General features: G+C 39.4%; 1 long non-coding RNA gene across 1 annotated transcript; it reads left to right on the forward strand.

The window, feature by feature from the left end:
* Window positions 1-5,172: 5,172 nt before the first annotated feature.
* Window positions 5,173-13,737, forward strand: LOC142180668 (uncharacterized). Its single transcript, XR_012709297.1, has 3 exons — window positions 5,173-5,556; window positions 6,487-6,578; window positions 13,486-13,737. It is a non-coding gene; the product is annotated as an uncharacterized LOC142180668 (long non-coding RNA).
* The last annotated feature ends 2,344 nt before the right edge of the window (window positions 13,738-16,081 follow it).

A 16,081-nucleotide genomic window follows, 5' to 3' on the forward strand; every position in this document is an offset into this window, starting at 1 on the left:
TTTAAAAATTTATTTTGGATAAGGTCGTACGACCTCGGCATGACTTGCACATGAATGAATTGATTTCTTTGGAATTTATAATAAATGATATTGCCTCATTGGCCTGAGATAAATTGTTAAACGATGAGAAATAAATTTGGAGATTTCTTAATTATAAAAGAATTGCTTACTTACTTCAAAATAATGAGCTTACAACCGTTTTATATAACTCATGTTTAAATCATATCATTGGAATTTTATTTATAGCTCATAGTAAGTGTCGGAGTCGACCCCTCGTCACTACTTCTTCGAGGTTAGACGTGATACTTACTGGGTACGCATTATTTTTGTACTCATACTACACTTGTTGTACCTTTTTTTGTACAGGCACATGTATGTCTAGTGGCCTTGTGGGCGCAGTGGCGTGGTTGATACGAGGATTTAGGTGAGCTGCATCTTATGTTACAATCCGCAGCCAACAGAGTCTCCTTCAGAGTATTTATATTTCTCTCTCTCCTGTCCAAGTTGTATTCTGGACAGATGGTGTATTTTATTTTATTTTTCCTAGTTGATGTTCATGCACTTGTGACACCGGGTTTTGGGATGATATTGAGTTACCAAGAATTGAGATTGTGAAAAATATTATTATGTACTCTGAATCTTTTTCACCTTCTACTATTTAATTGAAGTAATACTATGATTTCAACAATATTAAAAGGGACCTAAATTAAGTATTTAATTGTTGGCTTGCTAGACAACAGTGTCCGGTGTTATCACGACCTTTAATGGATTTTGGGTCATTACAGAAGAGGGGGGAAATGCAGTTCTTAGGTGCATTATTAAAAATGAATCTTTGAGCCTCATGAATTCTGTGTAGTTGCTTAGCAAGTCGAGTCACTATAATAAAAAATAAAAAATATGGATTTGTGGAAATGCGAGTTATATTTAAAGCTTGTTTGGATGGTTGTTACTTATTATATTGTATTATATTGTTACTTTAAATACAATGGTTGTTACGTAGCATAATTTTTTTAAATTAAAAAAAAATTAGATATTACATGTATAATGCAATTCAATCTCATTATAAATCATAAAAAGAAAACAAATTCATCTCTATTGTAAAACCTATAGTAATTGTGGATGTCCACTACTCCCACTACTTTCATCCATGATGTAAATAACCTCCCACTACCCATCACTATTATGATTGTAACTCTTACACCTCCATAACCCCTCCCCATGATCTTCTCCCATGATCTTCTCCCATGATCTCAATTGTTAATGCCATGTTTAAGACAATCCCTTTGTAACCTTCTATGTAATTGTATAAATAAAGGCATGAAATGTCATATGGGACACACTTGAACACTTGATGAAATAAGAAAGTGTCATGACCCAAAAATCGACCCGGTCGTGATAGCACCTATCGTAAAACTAGGCCAGCCGACACAATTTCTGAATCAACCATTATTCAATAAAAGTCATTTTTATATCATTTATTAATCAATAATCTCATGATGTAAGTCTAATGAACAGTGCGGAATAAATACACAAGCCCGACATCGGGTGTCACTAGTCATGAGCATCTACTATAACTGTCTAACAACATAAAGATCAACATGGCCGGAAAAATCATAAGAATACATTAAGGAAGAATAAGGAGGGAGAAAAGCAGGGGCGATCGCCAGGTAGCTACCTTGCTAACTCCGATAAACCTGCCACCGAGCTCAGAAATACCTGAATCTGCACACAATGTGCAGGGAGCAATGTAAGTACGCCAACTCAGTAAGTAATAAAAGTAAATAAAGACTGAGCAGTAAGAAATCACGTAAACCAAGTCATAGCACCACAATGGTTATAGTATGTTCCCAAAACAGGGTACCATTCAAATTATTTCAATAAATTTCCAACTTTAGTAAAATCCTTTAGAAAATATCTTTCTAACCTTTTCAATAGAGGTTTAATGAAATATATATATAGTGAAATATATATATAATGAAATATATACATAGTTCGTATACAGCCCCTCGGCAAATAGAAATTCATAACCATTTCATAACTTAAAAATCTCGGAAGGAGTAACAAAGCCAAATCAGTGACTAAATTCCGAACACCTCGTAAAAATTTCAGTTTAAATAAAAGTTGTTTAAAGCATTTGTACAACATTTTCAATAGAGGCTCAGTCTAAAGATGAGTGAAAGCAGTAATTTAATCAACATATTCAACAGAAACACACTTTAAGGAGGAGTGAAAAACAGTAAGTCATAACAAGCCCCCCAGGCAAATCATCACTCGTAATGTGTATATATATAGCCTCTCGGGCAAGCCACTCAGTCACTCATGACTCAACTCTCAGCAATCAGCGCTCACACTCAGCACTCACGCTCAATAGGTACCTTATCATAACCGCTGCGGCGTGCAGCCCGATCCATATATCGCTGCGGTGTGTAGCCCAATCCATACATATAGTCGACTGCGCTTACTGGGGGTGTGCAGACTCCGGAGGGGCTCCTACAGCCCAAGTGCTATATCACTGCGGCGTGCAGCCCGATCCACACACACACACACACACACACACACACACACACACACACACACACACACACACACACACACACACACACACACACACACACACACACACACACATATATATATATATATATATATATATATATATATATATATATATATATATATATATATATATATATATATATATATATATATATATATATATATATATATATATAGTGCAGCCCGATCCATAAATATATAATCCTCACAACCAGGCTCTCGGCCTCTCTCAGTCATTAACCTCACAATCAGACCCTCGATCTATCTCAGTCATTAATCTCACCATCAGGCCTTCGGTCGCTCTCAGTCATCAACCTCACAAGCCACTCGGACTATCAATAAAACAGGGCGTTCAGCTCAAAATATCATCTACAGTATTAAAATTTAGTAAATAAGGCTGAGTTAAGAAATCAATAAAATACAGCATGACTGAGTACAATTAGTAAGTCAAACAGTAAGGAACATTAGTTAAAAAAAAACCATAAGGGTCCAAAACAGTTGGCACGAAACCCAAATATGGCATTCCACCCAAAACATAGCAATACTTTTCGAACACAATGATATCAAATAGTTTTCAATCAAATACGTGACTTAACAGTCGTACGGGACGGACCAAGTCACAATCCACAATGGTGCACGACTCCACGCTCGTCATCTAGTGTGTGACTCACCTCAAAGTAGCACAACGATGTGAAATCTTGGGTTTCATACCCTCAGGACAGCATTTACAATCATTACTTACCTCTATCCGATCCAAATTCTAGTTCGCGATGCCTTTACTTATCGTATTGGCCTCTGGATGCTCCAAATCCAACCAAAATCAGTACATAACCATCAAAATATGCTAAGGGAACAAAGCCCACTCGAAAGAAATCAAATTACAACACCAATCCTGAAATTGGCCACACCCGGCCCCTGGTCCCACATCTCGGAATCCAATAAAAATTACATCAATAGAATCCTCATCCTCCCACGAGTATATACATACCAAGAACATCAAAATCGAACCTCAAATGACCCCTCAAATCCCCAATTCAACTCTCCAATTTTTCTTCCAATTTTCATTCCAAATTCCCAAATTAAATGATAAAAATTAAGACAAAATCATGGTATTTAACCAAATTTGGGTGAAGACACTTACCCCAATCAATCCTCTGAAAATCCACTCCAAAATTGTCTTCTCTCGAGCTCCATAGCTCCAAAAATGCAAAAATGACCGAAATCCTCGAAATAGAGTACTTTATAAAGCTGCCCAGGCTTCCTTTTTCGCGAACGCGGGACGACTATCGCGTTCACAATATAGAAAAATATCGGCTCCAAAAATGCTCTATGTTTTCGCGGCACAAGCCTCGCGAACGAGATACCTACTGGAGACATAACTACGGGAACGCGACATCCAAAGCACGAACGCGAAGAACACAACATCAATACATCACGAACGCGACACCCAAAGCACGAACGTGAATAATTGAATTCACCGCCTCAGAGAACACCCTTCACAAATGCAATTCCCTGACCGCGAACGCGAAGAACAAATTGTCTGCAACAAAAACCAGCAAAACTGTCAAGTGCAAAGTCCAAAAATTGATCCATTTACCATCCGAAACTCACCCGAGGCCCTCGCTGTTACACCCCATATTTTCGTACATCAAAATACGCCATAAATAAATTAATGAGAGCCCGAAAGTGAGGTGTCACGTCCCGCAGTATTATATTACGGTGATATCACGTTTTGCAGTGTTAAGTTACGATGATGTTGCACCCTAAAGTATTGCACGTTAAAATTTTATTTTCAGTTAATCGATGTAAGACTCGGGGATGAGATCATCTTGATGTTAACGTACTTGCGCTATTTATAGCAAGCAATAAATAAGTGTTATGAAGAATAAGGGGGTACACAGATTAAAGAAAATAAGTTTCGTTGAAAGTGGTCAATTTGGAATAGAATATGGGTCGAGCAATAATACACGATAATTATGAAATACTACCATGTAAGGTACCACATGACCATGATAGTAAAGTATATAAAGTGTATTAAAAGTGAGTAGTATTTTAACTAATTTGAGATAATTGGTTAATTATTCATTTAAGTGGGTAAGTGTAGGAATTGTCTTGTCCACGTGGGAAAATGACAACTAAACTAAACTATGACTAATATGTGTGCTACGTTGGTGTCATACTTTGGGAGAAAGAAGTCTTGCTAAACATTAATTATAAATGGGGCCTACCAACCAAGACACTTAAAGAATGCATTTTGAAACTAGAGAAATCATTTTTGAAACTCAAGCCTTTGGATTTAGGCTTGCTAAGAATGGTGGAACTCACCATTTTTCAAAGACCTCTTTATCTTAGAACTTTTTCATGCGAGATATCATATGACCACGGTAGTATAATATATAAAGTATATATGAAGTATTTTAAAACAATAAATAGAATTTTAATTAATTTGTGATAATTTTTAAATTATACGGGTAATGGATTAATTACCGGGTAACAAAATATTACCCGGTTAACTAATAAGTGGATAAGATTAAATTCCTTCCCCTAAGAAAACGTGGCAGAAGGCCACTACTTAAGAAAATGACTCATATTGATTATGAGTAGGTGGCTGCCATACATCAATTAATTGTTAACAAGGCAAGACTTGGTAAATGTCTTGGTTCCATGTTCTTTTGGAGGAGTCAGAACGTTCTTTAAGTTCCAAATATACATCATATGTCAAAGTCTCCATTTTTCATTTTGAAAAAGGATTAACGTACTCATTCCTCAAAGAAAGGCAAGAAAATCAAGAAGCTTGAAGCTTGAAATTGGAGTTGCATTCTTTCGTTTAGTGCTTCAAGAATCCAGAAGCTTAGAAATTTTGTTCAAAAATATTCAAAGAGGCAGAAGCAGTTTCGTTCAAGAATTTTAAAAGCAGAAGCTTAATTAGATTTTTGGGTTCTAAATTCAATCCACGAAGGTTTCCAATGGGATAATTATACGGAGTTGTTCCTACTCCAGGTATGTTAAGGCTATCCCTTCTTTCTTTTGGCATGATCAATACGATATGAATGAAACGTGCAAATGCACAAATTCCATAAGTGAATCTACTCATAGAAGTAATAGAAATATCTATGTTCTTTAATTCCCATGTGTCATAATATTTTATCATCTGTTCATGGGTCTTAGAAAAATATGAAAGTTGAAAAGAGTTTACTTTATGATATTACTCAGAGGCAAAATGGTCTTATGACGTTCCGAATAATTTTATTGACGTACTTTTTATGCACTGCATTCATGTGCACTAACTCATGACCAGATGGCGTTATATACGCATATATATGTAAATATATGTATATGGGATATGGGAAAAGGTTATGGCATTATATACGCACCACCACCTGGTCAGCTGGTATATGATGATGTTGTTGCCCACAGTGGCTGAAATATGATTCAAACAGCGTTATATACGCATATATGGGTATGTATTCAAACAGCGTTATATACGCATATATGGGTATGTATTCAAATGGCGTTATATACGCATATATATGTATGTATTCAAATGGCGTTATATACGCGTATATATGTAGATATATATATATATATATGGGATATAGGAAAGGTTATGGCGTTATATACGCACCACCACCTGATCAGCTGGTATACGATGATGATTTTGCCCACAGTGGCTGATATGATATGATGGGATGCCCTCAGAGGCTGATGATGTTATGAAACATATACTTATGCACGACATGACATTCATACGCATATGCATGACGCTGAAAGTAATTTATGATTTACAAAGTTATTCAGACGTACGGGTTGAGTCATGTACTCCATGTGTCTTACATGTCTCCTAGTATTTATTTATGTGTCTTACATACTCGGTACATTATTCGTACTGACGTCCCTTTTGCCTGGGGACACTGCGTTTCATGCCCGCAGGTCCTGATAGATAGATCGAAAGACTTCCAAGTAGGCTATCAGTTCAGCGGAAGATGTTGGTGCGCTCCATTTGCTTCGGAGCTGTGTATTTGGTTAGTATGATTTAGACGTCTATTGTTTGGTATGGCGGGACTCTGTTCCGATCTTTGTGACACTTATGTATTCTTAGAGGCTTGTAGACATATGTCTTATATGGGAAGGATTTTACGGCCTTGTCGGCCTATATTTTGAGTTTATAAATGATTATGTTGGCCTATTAGGACCGTATGTTACGTGTATATGATGATGTAATAAGAAAGATACGTTACATTGGTACTCGGTTGAGTAAGGTACCGGGTGCCCGTCGTGGCCCATCGGTTTGGGTTGTGACACTCGCGACCTCAACCAAACATGCTAACATATCCCATATAATCATTCAAACTTGGTCCAGCCTTCGGAACGCTCAAAAAAACATCAAAACATCAAATCATCATCTAATTCAAGCCTAAGAATTCCAAAAACTTCCAAATTTTGCTTTCGATCAAAAGTCTATCAAATCTCGTTCGAATGACCTGAAATTTTGCGCACACATCACAAATGACACAATGGACCTACTCCAACTTCCAGAATTCCATTCTGACCCCTATATTAAAATCTCATTTATCAACCGGAAAACGTCAAAATTCCAATTTCGCCAATTCAAGCCTAAACCTTCCATGGATATCCAAAATACTTTCCGAGCATGCTCCTAAGTCTCAAATCACCTAACGGAGCTAACCAAATCATAAAAATTCCAATCCGAGATCATATACTAACAAGTCAAAACTTGGTCAAACCTTTTAAATTTTAAGCTTCAAATTGAGAACTGTTCTTCCAAATTCGTTCCGATTACCTTGAAAACCAAAACCGACGATTTACATAAGTCATAATACATCACACGGGGATAGTTATGTCCGAGAACTAGCGAGCGAAGTGCAAAAGATCAAAACGATCGGTCGGATCGTTACATCCCCCACTTAAACATACGTTCGTCCTCGAACGTGCCCTGAGTTGTTCCGAAAGCCATCAATCACTGAGTAACCTTACCATGCACATACTTAGGGGTGATCCCACGTCACCCTATCTCATATAGGTCTGATAACACAATGTAACTGAAATTTCTCAATCCAACCTAGCCCATAAACCTTAGAACCACATTTCCACTTCTGAAATCATCTACAAGATTAGAACCTCACATCTATACTTTGAATAAGCCCGAACAAGCTATAACAAACCATACCTATAGTCTCAGATGCAATTACATGATATACCATATAGATCAAACTCCCGTAGCGATAACTTCTGATCACAGCAGTTGCTAAGCACAACCGAATACTGATAATAAACCTCTTATCAAATAAAGCCCCATTACAACACTTTCGTATAATTCCAATTATAAATGAAACACGTAGAAAGTCATAACCATTCCTCAGATCAACCATTCGTAAAGTCACTTCTGCTTTGGCAAGGACCATAGCAAATTTCTAAGCCGAACCTCGACATTATCCTTCCAACATGTTGAAATTGAATCTGTTTGCATTCATTATAGATCCCAATAATCTCATCTAATCCAACACAACTACTCTGGTGACATGACACATCAATACAAGCTAAAGCCATAACTCGTGCAATTCGCGCACCAATAAGCAACAATCCAAACATACTTGAATCATGAAAATGACTCAAATGAGAGAAATGTACCGCAAGCTCACCAGTACCACCAAAACACAATGCTGAGAACCCATCACACATCGTAGAACCAGAACACATGAATCTAACCTAAAGGATCATACCTCGACATAACTTCGCCGCAATGCGCGATCCTATCCAAAAATTGGTTCGCATTAGACGCCTCAAATCACCATGCTCAAAATCATCTACCAAACGTAATTTGATGCCTAGCACCCAAAAGTGAATCACTATAACCATGGAGAAGCAAATGACGTAATGTCATATCAGTCCGAAAGAACATACCCAATGCGCAACAAATCATGAAATGCCCAATTACCCGTCTCGCATTCTACTATAAAGCTCAAATGGAATTGCAACATATGCAAATATAACCAACAAATCACAACTCCACGTAACACAGAAGCATAACTCATAGATCACTCCAGAACACGGATAAGTTCAACAACAATCAAATGGCACATCTCTCAACAATAATAGTTCAGGGCCCGGTGCAGAACACACATCCATGTTGGGCCTACCAATGAACCACACATCAACTCTGGTCACCCACAACAGATAAATAACCCTCAGAAGGTTCACAATGACTGAATCATAGCACATACTATCATCTGACTAGCTTGTCCACATCTTTATAGTCCACAATCGTGAAATAACCTATTTATGAGGACTCCCAGTCTCCAAATCCATAAAGCACACGAATCACCATATTTGATCCCAACTTTACCACCTAAATATTTAACACATCCCTAATACTCGATCATCCCACGAGAGGTACTCCTATAATTCTTCTGTGCCATCAAGAAAACTCGAATATCAGCAGTCGATCCAACAAGAGAGTGCTACAATACTAATGAAGTATCAACAACTCAATTACATTGCCTTTTTCTGAAATGTATACCCTCATCAAGCCACACCAATTAGTGATCTCATCTACCTAGTCACCTGAAGCTGCCCATGCTGCCTTAGAATTTGTGACCTTCCGTTCAAAATTGAACTGTGACCTTACACATGTAAATCTCAACCCCACACAACATACCGCGTATACCACACCATCCTACGATAAATGTGAGAACTTCATAATCCACTCCGATCTTCAAGCAACTATGTACTCAGCCAGCCAAGAACTTTTCCATTTGGTCCCATCTAGGAGAAAGTCATTGTACATACCATGCTCTTCATGCCAGTAGAAAATATACATCTCAAACCGTGGTAGAAACCATCAAGAACTCTCTGAATTCCATTTGCACAAGACCAAACTATTAGAACTAAATTTCTCTAACTCAATCCAGCTACGCAGGCCATCAAAACCTAAGAGCATTGCCACAAAACACCTGTAGAAACCCAATGCATCATAGGCACCCAAGAACCGATCATATCTGTTACCATGCTGATCCAACCTACTACCAAGCTGTCCAAATTGTCTGAGTTCTTTCTGAATTACCTTCAAATTGATATATTTCCTTGCTAGTACACCACTATCCTTAACAAAAACTTTCCCCACGAACTTTAGCTAAAAATCACATTGCCCTGAGGCTCATAAACCCTCGCATTCCTCTGAAGCACCCCTAAACGTACCACAGTCGAGATACCCGCTGTGAAAAGACCTTCTGGAAATCTAAAGTCATTACCTTCAACTTTCTGATACTCATGTGTAGGATCCATAAATGGTATAGAAATACCACAAGTCTTGACACCCTCCAATGCAAACCTCAATTTCTAGCCAAATATACAACCTGAAAATCTCCAATTATTACATGAAAAATCGTGAACCCATTAGGGCCATTTTCGAGAATCATCCACTCTGCTTAAAACTCACTTAGATTGAACAAACAGACCGAATGACCTGTGCTCCATTAGCACTCCAATATCGTAGAATATAACCTCACCTTAATGCAACCAAGCAACTTCTTGTCCCATGCACTGTACATCCTTTACCAATAACAACTTAAGTCATTCCATGATTCTCATACACATATAAAGCATAACCTAACCTTTAGTGAAATTTCCTTTACTCGAGCCATCCTTGGTCTCAACCTCCGCGAGCCATAACTGATTCACCAGTACGCCTCAAACTGGAACCAACATAGCATATAATCGTGCAATCAACTAATCAATAGCAGACTCCACCACTTGGCTAAAATTCATAGATTCAAACACGCAATAACTCATAATGCATATACTACATTACTGCCATAATACCATAGCGAGGTTAAACTCAATCCTTCATAAGCTCATGCAACACAAACCATTTAGTATTTCCAATCATCCGCAAATCTCGCATTCGCCCTCGTAATAGTTAAGACAACTCTTCCACATGATCCAAACTCAAACTGCAGCACGTATAATCCATTGGTAAAAGAGGACTTATGACAAACATCATCGGGACCACATAACTTCAGAACATTCCGCAGGAGATAACCCACCTGCTTCGCCTCAAACTAACATCTCTTTATACCCTTCTACTATTATAAGCTTCACGCACTCACTAAATCTTACTGAGTCTGAACTCATATCATAACAGGAAATCTACCTCACTTCCCAACTAGACAACATGAAAAGATCCTTCAACACACCCACAACTTGGGCTATACATCAAATCACATTGGAAATCAAGCACCAGATAGTTCTTACTACCCCCAAGCAGACCCTTCTCGCCTCATCAAATCATATGAACACATCTCGCAGTCACATCATACTCATCACATGGCTATCCAGCCATCCATTCCCCTACTAGGGACACTTATCGATCATATAAATCCAAAAACATGCATTCACAAATCAATAGCTCAGGGCTCAAGCTATAGGCAAAACTCAGCCTCAAATCCTCCAGACTAGCCCAACATCAACATACAAAAATCATATCTAGCCCCTTTATCGGGGAATCACAAGCCATTGATGCACATCTGATACTGAGCGCTCATGCGTGCATATGAACGCGTGGAAGGAATTTCAAGAGTTACATTTTAAGCTGAATCAACGACGCATGACAAGAATTCAAGAATGTGAAGTTTTTCCTAAAGGTTCTGCAGCCTCTTGAGGATAAGTACGGACGTCTTCGTACCGATCCGCGAGACTCTACTAAACATGTTCATGACACGTGAGACCTATTGTTACAACCCATATCCACATGTGTTAGTTCATGCCATATATTAGTTAACATAAATCCAAGAAGGAATTATCCTTGAGATGATAAGAAGTCAATCCTATTGGTCTTAAGTGATACAAGAGTGTATAAGGGTGATTAACCAGTATTAGAAGTTAAACGAATCAAGGATGTTGTAACTCGTATTTTCAAGTAATCTAGCGGTGCTTAATACACTCAAGAGGTCATTTATTAAGGTATTTTAATCATATAATATCCGTATCATAAGTATTGAAGTCAAATGAGTTATGAAACAAAAGTCGACAAAAATTGTCGCAACTTAGGTTCATAATTTTACTTAAACATTAGGTCAAATATTTCTAATATTTTCTCATGATTTACAAGGAATTATGGGATGATCTACCCACAAAATTAAATATCTATGAGTCTAGCTTCCAACGCATTAAACCGTTCATCGATACGATCTCGGAGTATAGAGATATTCGCATTTTCGCGAAACTGCGCCAAGCACCTCTCTATGGGGCCCACTAAGTCGGTTTAAGATATTTGGACCTATATAGGATGACTACAACCCGTTTTTAGTCATTTCTTTTCACTATTTTCAGACCTTAGAACCCTAGGAACATCCTCTCAAGGTTCTCTCAAGATTCAAGACCCAAAAAAAGGGCAAACAACACAAATCAAGTGTCGGGAATTCCGTGGCGCTAGTAAGTTTCTTGTTCTTCTTGTTGTTGCTCATTTTTGTGTCGTTCCAGCCCGTGTGGGAGGTTGTTTTAAAGGGTTTATGTTCTGTAAATACTCCCTCATGTTCTTAATATCAATCCTAGGTGATTTCAATCCTTCTAAAGTGATTCTAGTGCCGAAAAACACTAATTGATCGCTAGTTTCGCTCTTTTGTTGTTGTGGCAGCATTGGAGGGATATTTCATGGAAATTTAAGGTCAAATTGGAGTTGTTCTTTCTGTATAAAGGTAAGGAACCTCTTACTCTATATGTATTTAAGATTATCCAAGTTGCGGCTAAGCCATTGAAGCTAGAACTTGTGAGATATATATCGAAAGGTTTGGTAGTAGTGTTATTGTTTTGTGGACTGTTTTGCGTTGTTGTTGGGCTGCGTATTTTACTACTATCTTGTGGAGTTTTGGAGGAGGAAGGGTGTAGAGAAACACCATATATATGTAGGGTTATGGGCTAATAGTTATTTGTAACATTTCCAGGTTGTTTGACACGACTACGGTGGTCGTCGTATGTATGGAGTGATTAGGCTGTGTGTGGACTATTTTGGGAGGCTCAATATGTTTATTATTGATGTTGTTTGGGCTGTTTGGTGACTGTTTTAAATAGTGTGAGGTCATATATATAGGGGAGGTGCTGTCCGTTTCATCGTAAAATAGGTTGTGGTCGATACATAATAGTTATGACGCTTAAATGATAACGATAGTATCGTTTCTCTTATTGTAGACTAAGAAGTTTTGACAATTGCATAGCTTGAGATTGGGGCAGTATATACAAGGTATGTGAGGCTATCCCTTTCCTTCTTTTGCATGACTCCGATTGTACATAATGTAATGAACGAGCTTCCAAGATACTCTACTCTTAGAAGCTAGCAGTACTTACATTGTTTTCCCTCTTATGGAACGATTGATGTTAATGTTACTTCTCTTATTCTTATGTTATCAATGTTGTTCGTACTTCCTAAATCTTATAAGGTTCATAGTGAAGAGTTAGTCCTAATAATGTGTATAGAGGATACCGACCTTACGTCACTCCGAAAGGTTTAGAATGTGATTCCATGAGTCGAGCATGCATTATATATATGTATCTATTTTACTCTACTGAGCCACGCTATAGTTGGCCGGGTACGGCACCTATTGTGCAACCACTGATCAGTTGGGTTTTACCGAGCTCCACGTGGCCGGGTACGATTCTACCGAGCCTATTATGGCCGGGTACGATATGCTGATGATGATGCCCACAGAGGCGAATGCTTTAAAGGTTTATGTATTTATACATATGTATCATGCATTTCATGTAAGTAGCCCTCAGAGGTACTAAGATGTTACAGGTGGTATATTCTTTATCCTTGCTTACATTACTGATCGTATTTATGGTTCCTTGCCTTACATACTCAGTACTTTATTCGTACTGACGTCCTTTTATTTGTGGACGCTGCATGTCGTGCTGCAGGTCCTGATAGACAGACAGGTGTAGCTCCCCCACCACAGTAGACTGTCCAGTTCAGCGGTGATTGGCGAGATCACTTCTCCGGACTTGCCTTGGTCTTGGTATGCAATTTTTGTTATAGACATTATGGGTATGTCGGGGCCCTGTTCCGGCTATGTTGCAACACTTATGTTCTTTTAGAGGCTCATAGACAGGTGTCGGCTCATGTATAGTTTGGTATGCCTTGTCGGCTAGTTTTTGTTGTATAGTCTTTCATAGTAGCGTGGTAGCTCATACCTTATATGTAGTTTCTTGATTGTCTGGTCATCCCCTGCTATGTATATTCATGCCATCATATTTTATTGCTGGTTGTCCATGATCTAGGTCTACCATTTATATTGATCTCGTCAGCCTTAAAAGATAATAATGAAGGTTAGATGAAATGTACGTTGGTGCTCGGCAAGTGTGGTCGGGTGCTAGTCATGGCCCTTCAGTTTGGGTCGTGACAAACTTGGTATCAGAGCAAGTCTATCCTAGGGGTTGTCTATGAGCCGTGTCTAGTAGAGTCTTGATTATGGATGTGTAGCGCGCCACATTTATAATCAGGAGGCTACATGACATCTAGGGTTGTTACCTTCTTCCTGAATCTAGATCGTGCGTAGAGTTGAGTCGTAAGTGTTCGTCTCTAATATTCACCTTTTTTTTCCAGTGATGCCTTCGACTAGGAAGCAAACGATTAGTAGACGGCTTGATACAGCAGCGGGAGAGGGTACCAGTCTACTCATCTAGTGAGATTCAAAGTGAGATGCCCTCTCATACCTCATCTACTCCATCTCCTCCAGAGGATATTAGAAGGCACCCAGCGCCTCCAGTTCCTCCGTCTGACACTCCAGACCAGGATATGCGGAGTGCTTTGCAGTTATTGACTAGCTTGGTAGCTGCTCAGGCTCAGAGGCAGAATACAGGTGCTGCTGAGAAACCAGTTAGTACAAGAGTTCGTGATTTTATTAATTTAGACCCTCCAGTGTTTACCGGATCAGACCCCAAGGAGGACCCACAGACTTTTATTGACCAGGTTCATCGTACACTTCGGGTTATGCATGTTAGTGATACAGAGGCAGTAGACTTGGCTTCTTATCGGTTATGGGATTTAGCGGTTCTCTGGTATGATAGTTGGGAGAGATCCAGGGGTCCGAACCCTCATCCAGCTGTGTGGAAGGAATTTTCTGAGGCCTTTCTTTGTCACTACTTGCCAGTTGAGATACGACGAGCTAGAGCTGATAAGTTCTTGAACCTTAGACAAGGTAATATGAGTGTGCGAGAGTACAGTATGCAGTTTGATTCTTTGGCAAGGTATGCTCCCCATATGGTGGCCGAGATGAGTGATAGGGTGCATATGTTCGTGAATGGGTTGGGACCACATCTGATAAATGAGTGTACGACAGCCTCCTTGGTGGAGGGCATGGATATTTCCCGTATTCAAGCTTATGCCCAGACCCTAGAGGATCGTAAGTGCCAGCAGAGGGCAGTTAGGGAGCAGGATAGAGGCCAGCATAAGAGGGCGAGATTTGCAGGGTATTCTGATGACTTCAGAGGCCGCATCAGGCCACAGTTTTCGAGGAGTTCGGCGCCACCTGTAGCTAGTGCTCCTCCACAGTTTCAGAGGCCTCGATATGATCGATCCTATTCTGGTCCAGGTCAGAGTTCGCGGGCATCTGGCTCGCAACATCCCAGGGATACTAGTCAGATGAGACCCCCAACACCACATTGTGATCAGTGCGGCAAGGCCCACTTTGGACTGTGTCGTCGAGGTTCTGATGCATGCTATTCGTGCGGGCAGCCTGGCCATATGATGCGGGATTGTCCTAATAGAGGAGGTGATGGTATGGCTCAGCCGACTGGATCTGTGTCTGGTTCTTCCTCATCAGTTCGACCTCCAGCACGGGGTTTTCCGCAGTCGACAAGTCGTGGTAGGGGTAGAGGTGCAGTGCCGAGTTCGAGTGGTGCTCAAAATCGAACCTATGCTCTAGTAGGTCGACAGGATCTCGAGTCGTCTCCAGATGTTGTTACAGGTATTATATCTGTGTTTTCTTATGATGTATATGCACTGATTGATCCGGGATCTACATTATCATATGTTACACCCTTTGTGGCTAATAAGTTTGGCATTGAACCTGAATTGATAAGTAAACCCCTCGCGGTATCTACTCCGATAGGAGATTCTGTGATTGCTAGAAGGGTATATAGAGGTTGCACTGTGATGATTTGTAGTCGTCAAACCTCAGCAAATTTATTTGAGTTAGAAATGGTTGATTTTGATGTGATAATGGGAATGGACTGGTTGGCCTCATGCTATGCAAATGTTGACTGTCGTACGAAGATGGTTAGGTTCCAATTTCTGGGTGAACCCGTCATTGAATGGGAAGGGAACATTGCTACACAAAAAGGTAGGTTTATTTCCTATCTTAAGGCAAGGAAAATGATCTCAAAAGGTTACATTTATCATCTCGTTCACGTTAGGGATGCGGAGGCGAAACCACCTACTTTACAATCAATCCCTGTGGTCAACGAATTCCCAGATGTTTTCCCAGATGAACTCCCAGGCCTTCCTCCTGAAAGG

Source organism: Nicotiana tabacum, chromosome 5 (assembly GCF_000715075.1).
Source record: "Nicotiana tabacum cultivar K326 chromosome 5, ASM71507v2, whole genome shotgun sequence".
Classification (NCBI taxonomy): Eukaryota; Viridiplantae; Streptophyta; class Magnoliopsida; order Solanales; family Solanaceae; genus Nicotiana; species Nicotiana tabacum.